Source organism: Sminthopsis crassicaudata, chromosome 4, assembly GCF_048593235.1.
Source record: "Sminthopsis crassicaudata isolate SCR6 chromosome 4, ASM4859323v1, whole genome shotgun sequence".
Classification (NCBI taxonomy): Eukaryota; Metazoa; Chordata; class Mammalia; order Dasyuromorphia; family Dasyuridae; genus Sminthopsis; species Sminthopsis crassicaudata.
Genome location: NC_133620.1, coordinates 72,654,458 through 72,670,282, shown reverse-complemented (window position 1 = coordinate 72,670,282; position 15,825 = coordinate 72,654,458). Strand labels below are relative to the sequence as shown.

Below are 15,825 nucleotides of genomic sequence, written 5' to 3'. Positions count from 1 at the left end.
TTTTGCAAATGATATGGTTTATTTGTAAAACTCTGGAAGGACAATTAAAATGTAATATAAACAATAACATAATACAAAATAAATCCACAAAATAATCAGTATTTCTATATAATATTAATAAAATCAAACAGGAAGATAGAAATTCAATTTAAAGTAATCAGAGACTGTAAAATACTTAAGGGTCTACTTACTGAAAAAAATACAAGAATTATGTGAGTACAGTTATAAAACTTTGTTTGCAGAAATAAAAACCAACCAAAATAGAGAAGTACTAATTGGTCACTAATAGGCTGAGCCAATACAATAAAAATGACAACTACTTAAATTAATTTATTCAGTATCCTATCAAGCTGTTAAAAGAATTTATTATTTAGAATTCAAAAAACAATAATGAAATTCATTTGGAGGCACAAAAGGTAAAAAAAAAAGAAAAAATCCCAAGGGAAATAAAGAAATAATGTGAAAAGAGTCCCAGTTCTAAATCTCAAACTATATTACAATGTAGTAATTCTCAAAAAAATTTGGTACTGGTCTAAAAATAAGATCTATCAATAGAACAGTGAAACATAACATCCAGAAGCAAACCAGCTTGGTAGCTTAGTTATAAACCCAAAGACCTCACCTATTGGGTTTAGGACTATGGGTTTTTTTAACCATTTTCCAACATCATTGTTTCTTTTTAAAATAAGGAAAACCGAGATTCTTCTTAGTATTCAAAGCACAAAAACCAATTCCCTAGATATGCTGTAATTACTTCATACTGGCTCTTAAAAACTGATTGTTAAATTTTCGGTGTAAATATTTATACCTTGGAACCAGACCTTAATTTATTGTTTTGTTGATTATCTAAATTTAAGAAAGTGACAAGAGAAAATATTAATGATACAGATTGAACTTAAAAAGTATGTTGTGGATACATTTCCCTTCAGACAGCTGGTTATGACATTTACCAATACAACTCAGAATTTAACTGCCATCATACAAATTCATCATTACTATGCTATTTATTAATTATGAGATGACCAAATTCTTCCTTGTCTACATATGTTCTGAGCTTCTCCATAAGTTCAAAATAATGTCTAATGTTTACTTCAGTGAAAAGGAAATGATCTCTGCTGAACTCCTAATGTAGACAAAGTAAATACAAAAGATGTATCTAAAAGTAAATGTATATAGATAGATGATTTATGAATATGGGAGCAGGGTAAGGGTTGAATTTCCTAGTTTAAAAAAGGAGTTTGTTCAAAATGAAGTTTTTAAAGAACCTTTTGAAGAATTCTAGTAAGTTCTCTGACCCAGCATATGGTATACAGAGCTGCTAGTGATGAAATAAAACACCAGGCAGAAGGTTGGATCTGCTTTATTCTGTTAAGTGATTTAATACTAATGGGTTTGGGAGGTCACAGAGTACAGAAACATAGAACTAGAAAAGAATTTAAGAAGTTATTTAATCCACTTTCCCTCCTCCTCTTATAAAGAAGCTTTCACCAAGCATTCCAGACAGATGGGTATTGATCCCAGAATTCAATCCTAGCATCACTTTCTCTCTATGTCCTCAAATAACTACTTGATTCCAACCCTTCTAAAGATTGATCACTCCCTCTTGCATGAATGTGTAATGTATGCAATCCAAACTGGATTCTTCAGTCTGGCATTCAAGGCTTTCCATTAAATAGGTCCACCCTATAAATCCAGATTCCTTTCTTGATACTCCCCAGCCTCACCCCTTCATTCCACTGAATCGCTGAGTTGGAAGAGACCCTAGAAACCATTTAGTTCAGCTGCTAAAGAAATGAGCCTTCTATCAGAGCAGTTCTCTTGCTGTCCCCATCCACACAGCCTGCTCATTTCTACTTCCATGACCTTTCTCCTTGATTAGAATGATTTTATAGCCCCTCTCCACTAAACCAAATCATATAATTCCACTACACACCATCATGAAATTCATCCCCTTCATAACAACTGCCTAGAAGCCTACTCCATAACAAGTATTCTCTTAACTCCAAATTTCCTCTATTATAATGATCTTTATACAGCTTTCTTACCTTTGTTTATATATTGCCTTAGAATCATGGTCAAATGAGGAGCACAAGACAGGCAGCTAGTACAGTGGTGAAAGGACTGGACTTGGAGTCAGGAGAAAACACTTAATCTTCCTCAGACATTTATTCTCACTTCCTCTTACCTGTGGCACCAAGAAGCTGTGGTAGGCTTCTAGTGAGCTAAAGCAAATTGAGAGCAACTCGGCCTGAAACCTGTTGGTGAACTGGAGAGCTGTCTATCCCAAGTATGTAAAGTATTCCTTCTCCAGAGGAAAAAGTAGATGAGAACAATGTGTTCCAATGACCACGAAGGTGACTGAAGCAGACATGGTGAGAGCTTGGTCAGACACCAAAGATGCCAGTCATATACTGCACCCAGGGCCATCACCAATCATCCCAACTTTTGTCCTGCCACTGGATTTTGATGACTCTGGAAGAGAGAGGGAGGCTGACAATTTTTGCAAATCTGTCTCACTTTAATCCAATTCACAAATCAAGTGATCCAAGGGTAAAAACATAACCCATGAGGTCATTGGTCCTCTTCAAAAACAAAGGACAACAATTAACTGGGTGATCTTGGGCAAGTTACCTGACCTAAGACCTCGGTTTCCTTATATGTAAAAATGGGGACAATAATAACACCTCTCTTCCAGGATTGTTATAGCATATCTTATATGTTTATGAGAATAAAATGCTATATAAATATTATCTCATTTTATTCTAATAAATACTAACAAGGCAAGGATATGTATTCAATGATCCCTTGAATTCCATACCAAATCCACAATTCTATGATTTTATGCAAAACTTATTTATTTACTCGCTGTAATTGATGCTCTACGTAGAGATGACTATTGCTTATTCAGCTTTTATTTAATAAGCACCTACAATATGTCCAACTTTGTTAATGTTCTATGGAGATACAGAAAAAAACTGTCAAATCAATCTTCCTAAAACTGAGATCTTAACCAGGCCACTTTTCCCCAACCCTCACCTTCAGTGGCTTCCTATATAAATACAAATCCTCTGCTTTATAAACCCTTCATAAGTCAGTCCCTTCCCATCTTCTCAGTTTTCTTTACCTTGTGCCCTTCCACTTAGTCCAGAGATCTGGCTTCCTTGCTCTTCTTCACTCCACCTCTCAGTATTTTCACTGCTTATGCCTATGCCTGGAATTCTCTCTGCCTCTTGCATTATCTAAGGGTCAGCTCAAATCTTACCTTCTACATGAAGCCTTTTTCAGTGTTCTTAATGTTAGTGCCTTCCTTCTGCAATAATCTTTACTTTTCCTATATATGTCATGACATAAATATGCATAATAGGCATAAAACATATGTAATATATATTATTTATATACATATCCGTGTGAGTTTATATAAAGCATATAGATATGCCTATATCTATATCCAAATCTCTGTTTCTTGTCTCTGTCTCTGTCTTCCCACTGTTCTAAAGTTCTTTGGGATGGGACTGATGGAGATGAATACCTTATTCCTCATCAAGCCAGGGCATTCATTTTCACCAATGAGGAGTTCTCTATAAATTCCAATGATTATTATCAAGTTGTAGCTTTGTCTTCCAACTACATTATAGGCCATGAAGTTAACAGATATTTATTAAATTTTCCTACCATATGAAAAGCAACTAAATGTTGGAGACACTAATAAAGAAAACAGACAATCCTTGCCTTCAAAAAATTTACAAGCTAATGGGAAATACAGCATTCAAATAACCATATCTAATATTAATATATGTGTGCATGTTGGAGTACATAGAGTACACTCATGTGAATGTATATGTGGCATGTGTATATTTTTATACATACAGGTGTGTATACACATATACTTATGGATATAAACCCCATCCCTAAGCCCACTGGGATGGGATGTTCTCCTTATTGTCCAACACTTTATGACCCTATTTGGGGTTTTCTTGGCAGTGATACTGGAGTGGTTTGCCATTGCCTTCTCCAGTTCATTTTACAGATAAGGAAACTGAGGCAAAAGGGTTAAATGACTTGCCCAAGATCACATAGCCAGTAAGTGTCTGAGGCCAGATCTGAACTCAGGAAAATGAATCTTCCTGACTCCAGGCCCAGCACTCTATTCTGCCATCTGGCTTCCCAGGTGCTTTTATTTTCTTTTTTTCATAGGAGGAAAGTGATCAGTATTGTCACCTCCCTGGTTCTGGATACTCTGCCTCTCAATACAATCTAAGGTCATATTGGCTTTTTTTGATTGCCATATTCTATGACTGATTTTTTTTTTTACTCTAATAAGACTTTCTCATCTTTTTTTTTTTCATATAAACTGTATGTTTAGCCAAGCATCTCTCATCCTTTACTTGTGAATTTGATTTTTTTCAAGCTGGTTAAGACTTAATATTTAATATTATTAATTATAACCCATATTTAGCCATTCAATATATTTTTATTATTATTTTTATTTACCAGGTATATGCATGGGTAATTTTACAGCATTGACAATTGCAAAACCTTTTGTTCTAATTTTTCTCCTCCTTCCCCCACCCCAGATGGCAGGTTGACCAATACATGTTAAATATATTAAAGTATAAATTAAATACAATATGTGTATGCATTCAATATATTTTTAAATCCTGTCATCCAATTCATTAACTATCCCTCCCAACTTTGTTTCATCTTAAAATTTGATACTCAGTGGCATCTATATCCAAATTCTTGGTAAGATTTTAATTAGCAGGGGCAGCTAAGATGGCGCAGTGGATAGAGCACCAGTTCTGAATTCAGGAGGACCCCAGTTCAAATCTGGTCTCAGACACTTAACACTTCCTAGCTGTGTGACCCTGGGCAAGTCACTTAACCCCAGCCTCAGAAAAAGAAAAAAGAAAAAAAAAAAAAGATTTTAATTAGCATAGCTCTAGGCATAGTCCCCTGACTATTCTACTCTAGACCTCTTTTAAAGTTAGCCTTTCAACCATTAATGAATGCTCTTTGGTTTTGACCATTCAAGAAGTTCTAAAATTACCTAATTTACCCTTTATTGAACAAGTTCAACTCTACACAGTCCTCTTGAATTCCTTTTATCCTTATCCCATCATCAATATTGCTCAGCCAAGCCTCAGCCTAGGATTATCCCCACCCTTCACTTTGCTTTTATTCACTTGCTGTTGAACAAAGCTGAAAAAAATAAACAAACAAGCACACACACACACACAAAAAAAAAACAATTACATTGACTGAATACATTATATTACATATCAACTGGGCCTTCACCACATAAAGGTAGTCATATTTATATCTACCTAACTATCCCTCACAATCCCATTTACCACATTGGCTTTTTAAAAAATATTTTCATCCCCAAACTTTGCATAGCTTCCCCTCTATCATCCTCTCAACTAAGAACATTTCCTAATATTTCATTTTTTAAATTGAGAACATTCCCTGTGAATTTTTTCTTCATCCTCCTCCCTAAATCCTATCTCGAAGAGCTTCTCTGCCACAATCTCTATCTTCACCTCTTGTCCTTGATAAGGCCATCTCCTTTACAGCAACAAGTGACCAATCACATTATATCCTGTCTTTTCAAGAAGATTATCTCTTCTATCATTTCCACTTTTTCATTTATCTTCAATATATCATCAACTACCTCTGCTTCCTGTTCTGTTATTCCTTTCTTAACTCTCTATAGTTGGGCTTCCAATCTCGTATTTCAACTGGAATTTCTCTCTAAAACTGCCAATGATCTGTTAATTGCCAAATCTAATAACCTCTTTTTTGTCCTCATCCTTGTTGACCTAGGGGGATTTATAAAGGAGACACTTCTGCAAACACTAGTCTATGGATAACTACCCTTGCTGAAAGATCATAGTAGTACTTTTGCTGAAGAAAGCTCTATAATACTCCAGCTAAAGAAAACTATAACATACCATACATACCCTGACATGTAGACAAGCTGTAGGTTCAAAGTGGTAAAGAGTGCAGCTGTTCATGAGAGAACAAGTCAAGGGCATCTGACAAACCACCTGTGAAGCTGGTAAAAAGGCAGCAGCTGAACGACTTACGAGGATGGTCTAGGAGAACCCCAGAAGCAGGTTCACCTTCTTGGCCCCAACTGGCAGCAAAGAGGAGAGAAAGAAGGGAATAAGCACTTATATAGCACCTACTATATTCCAAATTCTGTGCTTTTGCTTTTATTATTAATTTTTTTTAACAAAAATTATTTCATTTGAACTTCACAACCTCTTCAAGGCAAGGTAACTGAAAGCAACACAAGGTAACTGAAGCAGACAAGGGTTGAGTAATTAGCTAGCTAGTAAATATCTAAAGCAGCAAATTGGAAAGATCAAGCTCAGCTAAGCCATCTTTTCATCAGAAACCAGTAAGGACCCAAGGATTCATCTCTCACTGACCCTGATCCCCTACCAGCAATGAACTTTGGGAGGACTTTCTGAAGAATGGACATGAAGATGCTACCATTCCAGAGTTGTGAGTTACCTTGGCCGTATGTGTTCCCTAATTGTGTGCCTCAATATTATTGTACTTTCCACTTGTGGAGTCTGTGTCCCTTTGTGAGAGACACACCCCAACTTTTGGAAGGGGTTTTTTTTGCAATTAGTGCTCTTGATTAGTGCTCTAGTTCACTGGTTGATTAAGTGGCAAACCAGTGGGTATTTATGAGCTCTTAAGTATTAGGAATAATGACCCATGAATATACTCCTAAACCTCTAGGTATCAGTTTCCTCTCCCCTTGAGACATAACTTTTTAGAGCCAGTGTAAATTAGGGAGTTGGGACCAGAAGGGGTGCTATATATCTCTCTATATATGTATTTATACATACACACATAAATATGTACATTATACAGATTGTATATTTTACATATACATATGTATATATATTCACAAACATATGCATATATATTTCTATATCTATATATCTATTTTTCTATTTATATAGTATCCCCAAAGTCTTAGTGCAGTTTTAGCTTTATCATCCTATATATGTATTTTCTCCCTCTATAATAATACGGACTCCTTGACAGCAGGAATTATTTCATTTTTGTACTTACACCCTTAGCACCTAGAATAATGTCCTATTGTTTAAGAGCAAGGTCTTTGTTCATCCTAAACAGTTAACCTAGGGACTTATCTATAATAGTCACCTAATTAGTTGAATGAGGTAGCTTTAAAAGCTGCTCAGCTTTATGTAAATAACAACTCAATATAATTATAAAATTGATTTTCTGTCACCTTTCCAATTTCTTAGTCTTTTTAATAGCCTTCATGAATCTTTAGGGCTTATTCCTCCTACCCTTCCTCAGATAAAAGATTCATAACCTTCTGCATCTATGAAGTACCTTTGTTCCAAAGTATCTTCTAATAATACCCAATCAACCCTTAGGAAAAATAAAAGCACCATTTTTTGTTGTTTTGATCTGACAAATGGGACAACTGAAGCCCAGGTCTAAGGGTGAGTTTACAAATCTCTACCCAAGATGTCCAGACCTTTGTTGGGTGATGTAAGGAGAAATATAAGATACAGTTCCTACTCTCAAGTACCTCGATGGAGAGATAACTGACATAAGTGAAATAGTAAGAGACCAATACAAGATGACTACTGAGTGGAGATTTGTCTTCAGGTATGAGTTGGAAAAAAAGGTGTTGAAATCTTTTCTGACTCTGCTGAGGTCAGAGTCAACTTATAAACTGAGAGAGAATATTCAATATGTGTTTATACAATAGTTCTCAAACTTTTGGTCTCAGGACTCTTTTATATTTTTAACAATTATTGAGAATTCCCCCCAAGAGTTTTTGTTTATTTATTGGCCCTATAATTTAATTGACATAGGGAATTCCCAGTAATAAAATTCCCCCTAATGATGCAAATAAACTGGTTCCTCTAATTTACCATTTTAGAAAGCTGAGTATCACTGAGAAGGCAGACCTATCTGAGATCTCATAAATGACTATGGGGATTATGAAATTATGATTTTTTTTTTATCAGCAAAGTTTGAATTTTAAATACCTCTATACCCAGGATCATGTAAAGATTTTTGGGGCAAAAAGAAGTTGGAGTGGAAAAAGTTTAAGAAGCCCTGTGGAGAGACTAAGAGACTGGAAAGACTGGAAGGAACTTCAGTGTAAAGAACTTTAAATGACAAATAAATAAAGGATTTTATATTTGATCCTAAAGAAAAGCAGGAAAGGTCTTGCGTAGAAGGTAGCACTTGAGAGCATTGAAAGAAAATAGAAATTCTAGGAAAGAAAAAGAAAAATATTCTGGGAATTGGATATTTGATCCTAAAGAAAAGCAGGAAAGGTCTTGCGTAGAAGGTAGCACTTGAGAGCATTGAAAGAAAATAGAAATTCTAGGAAAGAAAAAGAAAAATATTCTGGGAATTGGGCATAGCAAGTACAAAGACACACAGGATACATAGAGGAGAGATGGCATGTTGTATGTAAATAATAATACTAATAACTAACATTCACATGAGAATTTTAATATTTGCAAAATGTTGTATAACATTAGCTCATTTTGTACTCACAAAGGCCTACAAGGCCATTATTGCCCAGTTTGATAGATAAGAAAACTGAGGCAGTCGTGTTGTCCATGGGCACACATACAGGAGGTATCTGAGACCACATGCTGTACCACTTAGCAACATCAATAGCAAGAATAACAACAATCCACATTTAAATAGTACCATAAGACTTCCAAAATTACCTCACTCCATGAGCCTCAGTTTCCTCATCTGTAAAACGGGGAGTTTCGACTAACTAGTTTCTGAGTTTCTTTTTCTTCTAGATCAATAGTCCTATATTTTTGTGCTCCATTTTAGTCACAAAAGCCCCAGAGAAAGGCAGTTTAAACATTTTTGTCCACTTCGTAGTGACCTTTTTTCCTTTAAAATTTAACTTAAGCACCTGCTCCTACACAGCATCTTTCGTGATTCCTCCAAAGGTTGGTGCCTTGTGCTCTCCCCAGCTGTAATGGTTCTTCCTGGACAAAACTCTTCCAAAGTAAGGAAGCTCCATCTTCCTTGTGACCTTCTAGGATACCCTCTGAGGGTTTGGGGTAGCTTTCTATGCTATTATTGACATGTTCCCCCACCGTTAATCTTCAGCAATCAGTGCCCCCGTTCCCTTTGTCTAAGAAAAAAAAAAAAAGATTTCCTTTTACAGAAAGATATTGACTTAGCAGGCATAGCAAAAACAGAAAGATAAACTTTTTGCCCCAACATCCGGGGAAATATACCGCCTTGGACCCTGGGAAGAGAAAGTCCAGGCTGAATTAACTCCCTTGTAGCATTCGCTCCACAGAGTTCATTTCCAAATATGGAATAGCCACTGGCCAAGTTCAAATCTCCACTGTTGCTGAACCGCACCCAAGTGATGCCCTGGGGCCTCGGGGCAGAAAAGTAAGGAGGGGGGACTGGAGAGCCCCGAGGTCATGGCCTGAGTCCGGATTCTGCACCTACAGTCCCGGCTGGCTCCTTCTCCAGAGCTGCAGAAATTCACAAGGTCGCGGTTACTTCTAGTCTTGTTCACCTGAACCGGGAGAGTCAGGCAGAGTTACAGAGTAGCGGCACTTCGGAGGCCTGAAGCTCTCTTCCTGCAGAAGGCTGGATCCTCCTTTGCCCCCGTAGAAGCTAGCCTAGAAAAACAAAAAGCACAACCATGGCCCTGACCCACATAGCCCCGACCCAGCGCCGCCAGATCAAGGGTGACCCCGACCCAGTGCGACCCCGACCCAGTGCGACCCCGACCAAGAGTGACCCGGACTGAGGGTGGCCCCGACTAAGGGTGACCCTACCCAGCATGGCCCCAACCCAGCGTGACTCCGACTAAGCACGGCCCCGACTAAGCGCGACCCCGACTAAGCGCGACCCCGACTAAGCGCGGCCCCGACTAAGGGTGACCCGACTAAGCGCGACCCCGACTAAGCGCGGCCCCGACTAAGGGTGACCCCGACTAAGCATAGCCCCGACTAAGAGTGACCCTGACCCAGCGTGGCTCTGACTAAGTGCGGCCCTGACTAGCGCTCTTCAAAGTACCCCAATTCTACCGCATGTCATTTTCCAAAGGCCGGCTGCCCGGCCTCTTTCACCAGCCCCTGCTACAAAGTATTTTCTGTACGCATAAACGCATACATTATATGGTCTGATAAGCTATAAGCTCACTGGGGGCAGAGGCTGGGGGTGGGGGGTTGCTTGTTTGACGTCTGTATTCCTAGCACAATGCCCGGCACTTATGTAGGCGCACATGTGTACATGCGTACTCACCAGGAACTTAGTAATAACGATTGTTGATTGAGTCATTCATTGATTTTACAGAAGTGGAAAATGAGCTGAAATGGTTTTCCCGCCGTTCTCTAATGCTAGGTGTCAGAACTGGGACTCACGCCAGTCTTCTGACTCCTGCAACACTCTTTCGGCTGCACCGCTTCTGGGGAGTCACAGCCAGCTGGATACACTTTCACTCTCAGTTCTCGGGAATTAAAAAAATAAATCCTTCTCAAGACATCATTCTTCCTGTTTGTGAACCACACACTGCCACAGCCCCTGCCGGAGGCGGGCTCATGGGCTCTGGCCCCTCTGTGGTTGTCTGCGACTCTGCTTGTAGAGAGACTCTGGAAGAGTGAGTAAAAGTTGGGCACTTGCTCAAGGAGCCTCACCTTGCAGTCCAAGAGCGTCTCAGAAGAAGACAAATTTTCAAACTGAATTAATATTACAGCCCCAGCCCTGATCTCTCTGGGAGTCACAGGTTCACCAGGTCAGTACAAGCAACCACCACATGAATGAACACTCCAAGTTACTAATCATAAGAAAAATGCAGATCAAAGCAACCCTGAAGTTCCACTTCATACCGTGCAAATCGGCAAAAATGACCCCCAAAGTTGCCAATAGTTAATGTTGTTGGATGGGGTCATACAATAATAGATACACCAATATATTATTGGTGGAACTGTGAAATGGTACAGTCTTTATAGAACACAATTGAAATGATACAAAATGATTAAGAGATTCCATTACTGTGCTTATACAACAAGGAAGTCTCCATATACATCAAAATATTTATTATAGCAGCACATTTTGTAATAGTAAAGAATTAGAAACCAAGTAGATGCTCCTCAATTGAGGAACGGCTAAACAAATTGTGCTACATGGATGTAATGGATATTACTTTATTATAAGAAATTATGTGTAGAGTGAAAATAGACAAGCATAGAAATGTCTAAATGAACAATAGAGAAATCACAACATAAATGGAAAGAATAAGTGTACCCTTCTCCCTCAAAAATCAAAAGTAAATGTAACAAAAGTATAAAGATCAAGAAGAATTTGAATAAAGCAAGGGAAAAAATACTCCCAAATCCACTTCTTTGTGAAGATAGGAGATCCACAATTGTTACACATTGCACATATATTTGAACTTTGTCAAGATATCAGTTAGTGGTGCTGATTTTTTTTCCTCTCTTTAAAAATGCTGTTTGTAATATGGACTGACTCTCTGGGAAGGGGAAGAAAAGACTTGGAATAATTGTAATGATGTAAGAAACAGAAGACTTACCTTTAAAACTTGTTTTTAAAAATCAAAAGAATAGAACTAAACCATCCTTTACAGGCTTGCCCTTCAGGCGGTTTTGGCTGAAAGGAAGGAAGTCTCCTTGGCTTCTTGGCTTATTAAGATTTTGTAATTAAGCTTGATGGTGCCAAAAGAAGACAAATCCACAGTCCCTGAGGGACTCCCAGAGGAGTGCCAGCTCAACCTAGAGTCAAGCATCTCACAACTTTCAAAACCAAGTAAAAACCCATAAATATAGGGTACCTAGGACTGGCCTGTTTGTCTTTTTTTTTTTTTTTTTTTTTTTTTGGCTTTTTTCTACTTAATATATTCAAGTGAGGAGCCAAGAACTAAGCCCTTGCTGAGAAACTTTAGGTATTTATGTGCCAATCAGGACTGGAACCATTGGCTCATTATTTTATAGTCTCACTATTGCTTCTGTCCTTGATATGTCCATTATCCCTGATTTTAGGTAGTGGATGTTAGACTAGGCCATGACCCTTCAAGCTTCAAAGGGTTAAGAGATCAAGCAACCAGAAGGTCTGAGTACAGAATTTAGGCCATTTTTGTAGCCATACAATCCATCTTGAAAATCCCAAGGAACAACCTTCAACCTTTGGGATCTAGTCCATAGACTCTCCCAAACATTGGGAAGTTAACTTAGTTAAATCAAAATTTACTTTCTAAGGGACTGAGGAGCCAGAGTACATAATGAATCTCTGGGTATGGAGCAGCAAATGTTTATAACTCCTCTTCTTCTACATAGCTGCAATAAATAGCCCTTTGTAACAACTTTATAAAAGCTAATTGGTGTAAAATGATTAGTTGAAACTAGGCCAGTAATCCCTGGAGGTTAACACACCAAATGTGTTGGGGAAACACACCAAAATGGGGGTTCAATATGAAACCATATTTGATCCCTTTCAAGGGAAAGATGTAACTGGCCAATGAAGTCTGAACTTGTTTACCATACCCTTCCTACAGAGACAAAAGGAAGTCCTGGTACCTACAGCATGCTGCCCCAGGGTGTCTGAATGTACAGAAATCCTGGACTACAGGAACCCAAAGCTGTACGAGAAAGTCTGCCAAGAGGCTACCATCGAGAGAAGGGTAGGAGTTGCCCCACTACACTGATTCAGATTCCAGCAAATTCTTGAAAAAATAAAACATTTCCAGTACTTAGATTTATGTTATTTCTTCTACTTAAGGACTGGGAGCTGAGGGGGGAAGGGAGTTGAAGAGGTGATGGAGGGGTGAGAAGTGGGAGTTAAGAGAGGAAGCCAGCTCCTAATGCAGATGGCCCCTCCAGGGCCAACTAGCCCTTTGTGCAATATGGGAGGGGAACCCTAAATAATTATCATAGGGACTAATTTCCCAGAATTCCCTGAATCCCAAATTATTTGTTATCATGGGGTCTGAAAATTTCCCAGGACTCTTTCTTTGTTTTTTTTTTTTTCTTTTTAAAATTATTTTATTGGTGCTTTTTCAGTATATAGAGTATCACAGTCATTTCCTACTCCCAATCCTCTCCTCCCTTCAGAATAAGCTGTCTCTAGTGACAAAGGAAGCAATTAAGCAAAAACATCTGCTACAGAGGCAATGTCTGATAATATATTCAATATGTTGTCCTAAGAGTCCCTCTGCACCTCAGCTAGGGAGGGCGGAGATAGACTACATTATCTCTTCTCCAGAACATTCATTCTTTGTGTTTTCCATTACTCATAGTTCAACTTCCTCTTAGTGATCTATTCATTTCCATTGTGTTGCTGTCATTGTTCGTCCTCTGCTTTTGGTTCTGATTATTTCTCTTCATCAGTTCATGCACATCTTCTCATGGTCCTCATGTTCACTCCCCCTTCCTACTCAGTCATATTCCATTGTATAAGAGAGTTTTTTAGCTGTTCTCCAATCAATGGGCACCCACTTTGTTTCCAGTTCTTACTGTGATTTTTATTTTTATGGTCTGGCTGCTTATCTATTGATTTTAGAAGAAACATGCTCTTAGGCATTATTAGTAAGCTGTTTTTGAAAAATAAGGATCAGAAGAATAATGGTACCCAGGATTGAGGCTTCAGCTATGCTGCAGGTTCAAGGCTACCAAACACTGTCTGCCCAAATCTTCAAACTGCCCCCTGCCAGGTACCCCCTGCTTTACAAACATTCGCTCATTTGATCCTCCACAGAGGGCTCATGGAGGCCTTTCTTCCTTTAAGGTATAGTTCAGGCACTATCTTGTACTTGAAAGCTCCTGATCCCCTCTCCCCCCTCCTCCCAACAAATGCTGGTACTTTTTCTCTCAAACTACCTTGCATTTAACTACTTTATTTTATTGTTGTTTTTCAGTTGTTTTAATTGTGTACAACTTTTCATGACCCCATTTGGGGTTTTCTTGGCAATGATACTGAAGTGATTTATCACTTCCTTTTCCAGCTCATTTTACAGATGAGGAAACTAAGTCATACAGGCTTAAGTGACTTGTCCAGGGTGATATAGCCAGTATTTGAGACTGGATTTGCAGATTTGTATTTATTAACTTCACATTTTGCTGAATGTATTCATGTGCACATACACGCATACACACATATATATGTATATTCATAGATGTTTCCACAGTAGAATATAAATTCATCAAAACAGGGATTGTTTCATTTTTTATATTTGTATTTCCAGCATTTGGCACAGTGCCTAGGACATAGTAGGCACTTAATAAATACTGGTTTATTCATTGATTGAGGAATGGGAAAGGAGTCCAACAATTGTTTCTAAAGGGCCTAAAGTGAAAGGGGCTTATCTATGCAACATAGTAAAGCAGATGAGGGTGCAAAAAGGAATCTAGGAAAAAAAATCAAACCAAACCAAAATAATAAACAGATAAAACTACACAAGAAAGAAAAGGAAATGAAGCTCCTGAGATTCTGTGTCTGGCTCTCTCCTTTTCTCTCTCAACCATCTCCCTTGATTATCTCATTTAATTCCATTGATTGCTTCAGTTGTCATATGAAGGTAAAGCCCCTATCTATCAAACTGGGGACTAAATAGGGAATCACATGGCTTTAACAAAAAAAGGCAAAACAAATAATTCATACCAAAGCCTATAAATAGTTGAAACAATTCCTTTGATCTCCAGTGGGTCTCCATTTACCCAGGACTACCCCATATTGGAAGTACTCCAAGACAGCTAAAGCATTTGGTTTTGCTTGTTCCCTGTGCCTTGGATACTATTTCTCCCAAGTACCTATGGAGTCTTTCAGACTTCTAGCTCTAAATTAAGGCAAAGAGGGATGGTCTTCAATGGTTATGCAGAGATATGTAACCAGGACATCCTGTTTTTAAAAAATGAACTAAACTTGAGGACGCTAGCTAGTTGGAACTGAACTATGTAAGAAATTGTTTGCATCTTGGGCCAGCAAACTCCTTCTGAACAGAAAAAGTCCTAGAGAAATAGACAGAATTGCTTGGGGAAAAAGGCTGAGGAAAGCTTCTCTTTAGGAAAATCTCTCTCCCAGTGTGCTGTCCAGGGGTATTAAGAGTTTTCTTAAGGACTTTAAGCCAAAAAAATGATCATAGATACCTGAGCTTATAATGAGAAGACAAGATTCATTGGAAAAATCATTGGAAAGGTGATTGATGTTGGGAAAGACTTAAAGAAAAAAGAAAAGGAGGTGGCAGAGAATGATATGGAGATAGTGTCATGGAAACAATGAATATGAGCTTGGACAGACTGTGAGAGATGGTCAAGGATAGAAGAGCATAGTGAGCTATGGTCTGTGGAATCACAAAAAGTTAGACACAAACTGAATGATTAAACAATGACCAAAGAAATCTGAGCTCACTGATGTTTTCATGAGGAAGAAGTGGTGTCCAGCTAAGGACTTCTGGAGACAAAGCCAGAAAGCTAAAAGAAGGGAGAAGCAATACAACCTTGTCCCCTGGACCTTCATTGACTAGGAGGACAATGCTTCGGGGCAGTCATATCGACCTGCTAGCGACCTATGCCTCTGGTGGTTATTACATATCTGGCCAAGGCTAATTATTGAGTGGAGACCAGCCCATGAGAACCCTATAGGGAGCAGCCCTGAGGCATTGGAGAAATGAGTTGTCCCTTCACAAGTTGTGCCTTGATTATGTATGTTCCATGGCCCTAGAAGTATTATGTCTTTAGCTCTGATCATTTAAGCATTTTAAATGAATAGCTTAAAGGCCTGTGAAATTTGTGGAGGGACAGTTAATATGGATGC

At 38.4% G+C, this 15,825-nt stretch overlaps 1 long non-coding RNA gene across 3 annotated transcripts; it reads right to left on the bottom strand.

The window, feature by feature from the left end:
• Positions 1-10,240, bottom strand: LOC141565483 (uncharacterized). 3 transcript variants are annotated; one of them, XR_012489037.1, is made up of 4 exons: positions 10,078-10,240; positions 8,748-9,677; positions 5,961-6,136; positions 1-2,472 (listed from the first exon to the last, which is right to left on the bottom strand). It is a non-coding gene; the product is annotated as an uncharacterized LOC141565483 (long non-coding RNA). The 3 variants fall into 3 exon arrangements; XR_012489036.1 differs by lacking the exons at positions 1-2,472; positions 5,961-6,136 and having other exon boundaries at positions 8,503-9,677; positions 10,028-10,240; XR_012489035.1 differs by lacking the exons at positions 1-2,472; positions 5,961-6,136 and having other exon boundaries at positions 8,503-9,677.
• Positions 10,241-15,825: the final 5,585 nt, after the last annotated feature.